This window comes from Neophocaena asiaeorientalis, unplaced genomic scaffold, assembly GCF_003031525.2.
Source record: "Neophocaena asiaeorientalis asiaeorientalis breed wild unplaced genomic scaffold, Neophocaena_asiaeorientalis_V1.1 scaffold126, whole genome shotgun sequence".
NCBI lineage: Eukaryota > Metazoa > Chordata > Mammalia > Artiodactyla > Phocoenidae > Neophocaena > Neophocaena asiaeorientalis.
In genome coordinates, this window is record NW_020174565.1 from 934,524 (window position 1) to 942,143 (window position 7,620).

The following is a 7,620-nucleotide window of genomic DNA, read 5'->3' on the forward strand; positions in this document are numbered from 1 at the left end:
GTGCAGCGATGGGGCAGAGTTCTGGTTCCTCCTAGGGGGGGATATGCATAGCAGTCTGGTATATATCTCTGAGCTCTTCTACAGAAACTAAGGCCCCCATTCAGTGTGGAGGATGGTAACTTCAGGCTGGGCACAAGCATGTGGACACCAGAATGACTGGAGCCAGAAGGCTGATAATTGGGATTCCTGGAACGCCACCCTGTTACCTTACCACCAACCAATCAGAAGAAAGTCATACACCCTGCAGCCCTCCCCCCAAATTTTGCCAATAAAAACTCTTCCCCGAAAACCATAAGGGAGTTTGGGCTTTTTGAGCTCGAGCTGTCCGTCTCCTTGCTTGGCTCTGCAACAAACCTTTCTCTGCTCCAAACTCTGATGTTTTTGCTTGTTTGGTCTCACTGTGCACCAGGCACAGGAATTTGGGTTTGACAACACTGTTGTTGTTTTTCACACTAAATATCCTGAGCTTAAATAATTTCGCCTTTGGGGACCGCCAGGAGGGAAGAGTTTGCCTGAAGCAAACTAGAGGACAGACTTCCAGCAAGTTCCAACAGCATGGCACCACAGTGACTTCTCTGCCATCCTGCGAGCCACAGCTGGGCCCTTCTCCAGCAAGGTCTGGACAAAGGTCTGGGGGTGGAGGTAGAGTCCTTCTTTGGGTACTCTATCTCAACCCTGTATTATTATTTTTTTCTTTTAAATGCGGAATGCATCATGAATTCGAGTGTCATCCTTGCACAGGGGCCATGCTAATCTTCTCTGTATTGTTCTGATTTTAGTACATGTGCTGCTGAAGCGAGCACTCAACTCTATATTCTTTAGAGTTCTCTGTTTTTACTTTAATTTTTGTTGGAGTATAGTTGATTTAGCATGTGGTGTTAGTTTCAGGGGTACAGTAAAGAGAATCAGTTATACATATACATATGTCCACTCTTTTTTAGCTTCTTTTCCCATATAGACCATTACAGAGTATTGAGTAGAGTTCCCTGTGCTATACAGCAGGTCCTTATTAGTTTTCTATTTTACCTATAGTAGTGTGTATATGTCAATCCCGATCTCCCAATTTATCCCCTCCCCCTTTACTTCTCATGTTAATCCCCTAGTAGAGTTAAAAATTCTTCATATTAAACTTTCTCTGTTCAAATAATTGTTGGTTCAAATCTCTTTCCTGATTGGACCCAGACTGAAAATCAGATACTGTTACATTTTCCTGAGTACCTTCAATAAAGTACAACAAGAAATTTGCATGCTCTCATTGAGACTTTCCTGGATGCAGGTAGAGAAAAAGAAGAATTGGAAAGTGAGAATGCTGAGGTCCAACTCAAGAAAGTAATCATCTGCTGGACCAAAGTGAAGAGCTCGAGTTCCCTGATTCACTTCCCTTTCTGTGCATAAGATTACAGCGTTGACTGAGAAAGGGTGAGATCCTGGCCACGGGGGAGGAATGAATGGAGGATTTGGGGTACCCTGCCTTGCTGAGCTGTACCACAGTGCCACACACTGGCTCCCCTCCTGACAAACAGGATGGCAATGCCATGGCAAAGCATATTGGACTGGAATTCAGTCTGGGGGGTAGAGTGATATTCTAGAAGACAGAGAGCAAGAGTTCTCTGCCAGCCCAGCCAGTTTCTCCATCTACACTGTCCTAAGACAAAGTTTGTCAAACAGAGTGCCCTGGATATGTGTTATCCCCAAAGTTGCTGCTAACAAATAGAAAATCTGAGGGTCGCCCAGTCTTGTCTTCAATTTAGCAGCCCCATGACCTGACACATTTTTTGGTGTTTACTGTGAGGAAGTTCCCCTAAAATGAAACTGATAAACAGATGACTGCAGTTTTATCAGAAATGTAGCACCAGCAGAAACCCAACCTGTGACAGGCCTGTGATTCATTAAAATCAACAGGGCAGCATTTACCAAAATTCATCAAAGTAGGTGCATTTTATCATACATAAATAATACTTCAATAAAGCTGATTTTTAAAAATAAATAAAAATAAAATCAATAAGGCAGAATGTCCTAATTCCTTAGAGTCTCAAGAAGAGTCTCATTTTGGTACCCCAATACCTTTAACAAAAAAATGAATTGCAAATGAGATAGACGCCTTCCTTCTCCTTAGACAGGCTAGTCTATGCTAATGTCCTTTTAGGTGTTCCCCTGGCAACAGTAATTATCCCAGCAGGTAATATCAGAGAGCCAGATTCATTGACAACGGGATTCTCACCACTCTCAAGTCAACCATGAGACTCAGTTGTTCTCTGCTTTGCTTCATTAACTCTGTCCAACAGCAGACGGTACATATTCTATGGTTCCTTCTCCTTTCTCCACGTTCTAAATGGAAATTCTTATTGTAGTTGTATTTGTTTTGCATTGTGGCACATGAGAGGTGGTTGATAGGGATTACATTTATGATTTAGCCTAAGACTGCAGGATGGGACTTCCCTGGTGGTCCAGTGGGTAAGACTCCAAACTCCCAATGCAGGGGACCCAGGTTCGATCCCTGGTTGGGGAACTAGATCCCACGTGCATGCCTCAACTAAAACTTGGCACAACCTAAATAAATAAATATTTTAAAAAATTCATTACCGTATGCAGAGAGTGAGAAAGCAAATGTGGCAAAATATTAATTTTAAAAAAAACAACACTGCAGGATGATGAGATATTAAAACTGGACCAGGGGAATTCCGTGGCCATCCAGTGGTTGGGACTCTGAGCTTTCACTGCCAAGCGCACGAGTTCAATCCCTGGTGGAGGAACTAAAATCCCACAAGCCGTGGGGCACGGCCAAAACAAACAAACAAAAGCAAACAAACAAAACTGGACTAGATTAAGACTCAACTAAAGGAAGAAGTAAGAGATATTGCACTGGAAAATATAGTAGTCTTGTGACATTGCCTCTAGAAGCACAGCTGGAAGGGGCTTTAGATTGTCTCCTTTTGAGGAAGTACAAATGCATATGTATTGAGGGGGAAATGGCTGGAATAATTAACTTTAAGAACAGAAAGAAGAGTGGTTATGTTCTGAACTGTTCTTCTAGTTCCCTAAAAATTAGGCTTTGTTTGCTTTTAAAAACTGGTGTGAAGCTTTTGCCTCCACTGTTATACTAGAACTAATCTTGTAATAGTTGCCTTTGTCCTGGCTGTGAGCCCAGAACCGAACAATGCACAGAAGATGTCAATAAATGTGTGAAGTAAATGAAAGCAAAAAAGGAAAAAGAAAAAGGGAGGAGGAGGAAGGGAGGAGGTGGGGAGGAGGACAAAGGACCGGGAGAGGAATCTTTTTCTTCTATAACTTTCTCCCAAACATCGTCAAAGAAAATTTGGAATGTGAGTTGATTTGTTGAAATCTCTTGCCATTTCTGGTCTAATCTATAGCTCTGCCTCTGAGGACAACATAGTCTATCCAGTGAAACAACTTTAGCTGCATTCAGAATATGTTTTTCACTGCTGGTTTGCTCTCTACAGATTGGCTTTCTACGCCTGGGGAAGGAAGGAGGTGGCTGCCCCACAGCTCCTGTTAACATACCTTCCAAGTTAATGTAAGCAGATAAATAAGGGCGTCTCCGGAGAAAGAGAACCAGGAACTGCTTTCTTGACATAAGAGAAGCCATTTTGGTCTCAGACATTTTGTGATCTGAGCCTGGCCACAAAGCTTGCCCTTGAACAGGTCTCAGTATTAATGATCATAAGGGAACAAAGGAATTCAGGAAGAGAGAAAAGCACAGTGATAAAACAGAGTCCTAGTTCCTCCTCAAGGGATATACATAATAATATATCTTTCAGTGCTGCAGGAACTAAGCACCCCCACCCTGCCCCGCCCTGACCAGGTGCAGGATGGAAGAAATGTGATGTTGACCCTCTTGACTTCAATCAACTAAATCTTGGACTCTGTCAACCTTTGCCCCAATTCTATGCTGAATTCTCCTCTGCTCAAGCCCCTTCACGAATATGCATGTACCCTTAGCTTAAAACTTCCCCAATTTTGCTGTTCAGGTAGACAGTGCTTTAGGAGAGATCCCTGGTGTTCTCCTTACTTGTTGCAAGTAATAAGTCCTTCCTTCTCCCAACCTTTGGCTTGGTTGTGTCTATTGGCTAGATATCCACCAAGAGGCGAACCCAGTTTTCAGGCAACATTAATGCACTTAATGGAGACTGACTAGAATATAGGGATCTCAATTCCATATTCTTGAAACTGTGACAGTCTCAAGTTGGGACTATACACACCTCTATGTTAATCGATCTGTAACATGGAGGTTTTACTTCACAGGATACATAGGCCCAATGGGGTTACTAATAGGAATATTATTTAAAACGACAGCTGTATAATAGTACATAAAAATGCTGCTGATATGGAATTAAATGTAAGGTAAATAGCATGAAAATGCATATTTATAATGACATTTATGAAGGAGTTGAAATTTAACTGTCCCAAACCAGGGTAGACTAAAAAGGTGAATTCCTTTATTTTCTATGTTTAATTAGATCTCACTTTTGAGTTTCCATTTGTGCTAATTTGCAGAGCTGTGAGGAGGGAATTTAAACTTGCAATGGAAAGTAACTCAGTCCCTTCTGTTCTGGGAAGTAGAACCACTTTTGCAGTGTTTTTTTCTCCTTTACCTTCCCCTTGTCCTTCTAAAGTGTTGATTCAGTTAGGAAATGGGTCAGGGTCCAGTCAGGAAAGAAAGCTCTCAATAAGTAGTTCAAAAGAAAATGTTTAATACAGAAAATTAATTACAAAGATGTCAGAATTGCTGAAAGACCAAGTGTGATAGCAAGGCAAACACAGAAGCCACTGAGAAAAGGCAGGGACTGTCCAGCAGGAACCAGGATCATAGAAGGAAGGGTGGTCTCCCAGAAGCTGGAACTGAAACAGGAGGGAAGGAGGCAGGGGACAACCTTTAAAAGAAGGATATAGCCATAGGACATGACAAAAACTGGTTAGAACTAACTAGATCCAAGATGGCAGAAGATTTGAATTCCATTGGACTTTGAGCCTCATTATATGCTCATTGTAATACATTAGCATAAGCTAAGAGAGAGAGAGAGAGAGAGAGAGAGAGAGAGAGACCAGCACCATGACAGTTCTGAGGCCAACCATCAAAGATCAAAAAGTGGGGGGTGGCCCAATTCCTGGAAATCTCCACCCCTTCCCCAAAATAGTTGGAATAATCCTCCCCCTCATTAGCCTATGAAATTATCCAGCCCATAAAAACTAACCATGCCATATTTCTGTGCCTCTCGCCTTCTGAGATGGCCTACACTCTGTCTGTGGAGCGTGTTTCTCTCTAAATACATCCACTTCTTACCTATCACTTTGTCTGTCACTGGATTCTTTCTGTGATGAGACATCAAGAACCTGAGCTTCGGACTTCCCTAGCCATCCAGTGGTTAAGACTCCTCACTCCCGATGCCGGGGGTCCAGATTCATCCCTGGTCGGGGAACTAGATCCCGTATGCATGCCGCAACCAAGAAGCCTGCATGCCATGACTAAGAAGTCCCCATGCTGCAACTAAGACCCAGAGCAGCCTAAATAAATAAATAAATTTAAACAAAAAAGAACCTGAGCTTCATTAAGACCTGAGACCACGTGTGTGATCTCGATGAAAAGATGGTGGGTTCAAGTCCCAATCTGAGGTCCACAGTTTCAGAAACATGGAAGAAATGAGGCCACTGCCAGAAGCAAAGAGAGTGTTAAATTCTGTCACCCAATTGCAATGCGTGTGTGTAGGGGGGTGTTTCCCATATGCTAAACAAGTCTCAGATATCAGCTGAGAGTCCTACAATTCAACTCAATTCTGATACCTACCTGAATATAGTGCCAGATCCCACAGGTTAAGGGCTCAGTCCTACAAGACTGCCCATCCCCCTGCCCACTTCAGACACCAAATCAAAAGTCCAGGTTGTCACCTGTGCTTCTGACCCATTAGCTATAAATCAGAGGTTCCCACTACTCCTTACTTGGGTTTGATTAATTTGCTAGAGTGGCTTACAGAACTCAGGAAAGCAGTTTACTCACTAGATTACTGGTTTATTATAAAAGGATATGTACAACTCAGGAACAACCAGATGAAGCGATGTGTAGGGCTAAGGATGGGGGAAAGGATGCAGAGCTTCCATGCTCTCTAACCAGGCCACTTTCCTCAGTTTCCATGTGTTCACCAAGTCAGAAGCTCTCTAAACCCTGTCCTTTGGGGTTGTTACGTAGGCTTCATTACAGAGGCATCATTGAGTAAATCATTAACCATTGGTGAGGGAACTCAAACTCCAGCCCCTCTCTCCCTGGAGGTCTGGGTATGGTACTAAAAGTTCCAACCCTTTAAGCACTTGGTTGGTTCCTCTGGAGACCAACCTCCAACCTCTGGGGCTTTCCCAAAGTCACCTTAGTAACATAAAAAAAGATACCTTTACTGTTCTTATCAATTAGGAAATTCAAAAGGTTTTTAGGAGAGCTCTGTGCCCAAAACAGGAACAAAGACCAAATATATATTTCTTATTATAAATCACAATATCACAGAGGGAGAAATACCTTGACTTCTCCCTTCCAGTTTCTCTTCAATGCCTCCCACTGGCTGAATATAGCAAGAAGTCAGTTGGTAAGGGAAAATGGGATACAGTTTGCAAGGGTTAACTCCAGCAGTACAGAGCAGAATAGAGGACTGAGGGGGGCAGTGCAGGGGGAACAGATCTGGTAGTCATTAAGCAAATACCTAGGTCAGATACTCTGAGCTACAAATAACAAAAGAGCCAACTGAGAATGGCTTAAACTATTAGAAAGGTTTAACAGGAGGTAGGGTAGGGAATTCCCCGGCAGTCCAGTGGTGAAGACTTCACTGTAGGGCGGTTTCAGGGCTGATGAGATTAATGGTCAATTACATCAAGGACCTCCGTTCTTCAATCTTTCAGCTCTGACATATTCAGTCCTTTGGCTTATCCTCTGGCTTGTTCTTTTCATGGTTTCATGATGGTTGCAGAGTTTCAGGCAGCGTAGATAGACAGAAAAACATCCAGAAGTAGCATGGAATTGTTTATTCCTATTTGTTTTTTGATCAGCAAAGGAAAGCACTTGCTGAAGCCCCTCAGAAGAATTCCTGTCACACCTCCTTGATCATAATTGAGTCACAGGCCCAGGCCTAAATGTGTAAGAAGAAATAACCCATCCAGATTGGCTCATCTCAATCATGGGTTTCCCCCTTGAGCTGAGAATAAGGGTTACCTCCTAAAAGATAGAGCTGGGAGAAAAATAGAAGCTACCTAAACAAAAATCATGATTTGTTAGAGTGGGGGATGGAAGTAGGATTTATGAATGCTTGTTGGGAATTCCCTGGTGGTCCAGTGGTTGGGACTCTGTGCTTTCACTGCTGAGGGTGTGGGTTCAATCCCTGGTTGGGGAACTAAGATCCTGCAAGCTGTGCAGTGAGGCCAAAAAAAAAAAAATGCTTGTTGATAGGAACATGGTGCCTATTATGGTTTCCCTTTCACATTTTTATTCACTTGAACTCCTTCTTACTTAGCCTGAGGCATCCATCTGCCTGTGTGTGTGTGTGTGTGTGCGTGCGCGTGCGCGCGCGCGCGCACGTGCTGGGGTGAAGAGGGGAAAAGAAGAAATTAGTATTAATTTAACAG

General features: G+C 42.9%; 1 non-coding gene across 1 annotated transcript; it reads right to left on the reverse strand.

The window, feature by feature from the left end:
* Nucleotides 1–696: 696 nt before the first annotated feature.
* LOC112408366 (U6 spliceosomal RNA) lies at nucleotides 697–803 on the reverse strand. The gene has a single exon (XR_003004936.1). It is a non-coding gene; the product is annotated as a U6 spliceosomal RNA (small nuclear RNA).
* Between the last annotated feature and the right edge of the window lie 6,817 nt (nucleotides 804–7,620).